This window comes from Octopus bimaculoides, chromosome 1, assembly GCF_001194135.2.
Source record: "Octopus bimaculoides isolate UCB-OBI-ISO-001 chromosome 1, ASM119413v2, whole genome shotgun sequence".
Classification (NCBI taxonomy): Eukaryota; Metazoa; Mollusca; class Cephalopoda; order Octopoda; family Octopodidae; genus Octopus; species Octopus bimaculoides.
This window is the reverse complement of record NC_068981.1, coordinates 6,732,542-6,733,468: the sequence shown is the minus strand read 5'-3', so window position 1 is coordinate 6,733,468 and position 927 is coordinate 6,732,542.

Sequence of the window (927 nt, the reverse complement as noted above, 5' to 3'; positions counted from 1 at the left end):
TTGTTGCAAGTTTTGTAATACCAACTTACCGGTATCAACATATTATCCGCCAACACATTTCAATACATTTCACAGAAATAGTGTATGTATACACATATATAAATACACATACATATATAAGAAACGAGATGCCAATGGAATAAGCGATTATCTTATGAAATTCATTAACTTACAGCTGTTTCTGCTATAGGTGGTGTGCACTGGTATTTGAGTGCCTAAGTAACACCTTACACTTTCATCAGGACCTCAAACCTTAAGTACCATTTATTTGAGGAAACAAATACATTTAAGCACACCTACAGGAAAGCCTTGCTGGTGAGAAGGCAGGGGCTCCTGTCATAACTAGAATAACATTAATTCTAAGGTGTGTATACAGATGCTTATGCACATCTGTGTGTTGAAACGGAAGGCAATAGAATCAAATACGGGTTTGGAAATTAAAAGTATTTATTAACAAGGGTTGCTTAAATGAAGGAACATTGTAAGGTAAAATTGAATGAAGTGAAAATATAAATATTGTCTGAAAATGTTTTTTGTTCGACTCAGTGTTCCAATAAAACATTTAATATTTAATGCAGTCAGTAGTCTTTTAGGAATATTGTTTAGAATTTTCTACACGGACAGGACACAACTGCATCCCCATTTTTTTTTTTTTTGTGTTTTAGAGTTCGTCCTTAAAATATATACCACGTTAGCATTTTTGAAACATGATGCGAGAATCAGTAAATAGATATAGACACAAAATACACGGCAAATTCTGCAAGGTTGTGCTCCAGCATGGCCGCAATCCAATGACTGAAACAAGTAGAAGATAAAAGATCTGGTGATGGAGAAGCAGAGAGAAGAAGAGAGAGAGAGAGAAAGAGAGAGAGAGAGAGAGAGAGAAGCGAGAGAGAGAGAGAGAGAGAAGCGAGAGAGAGAGAGAGA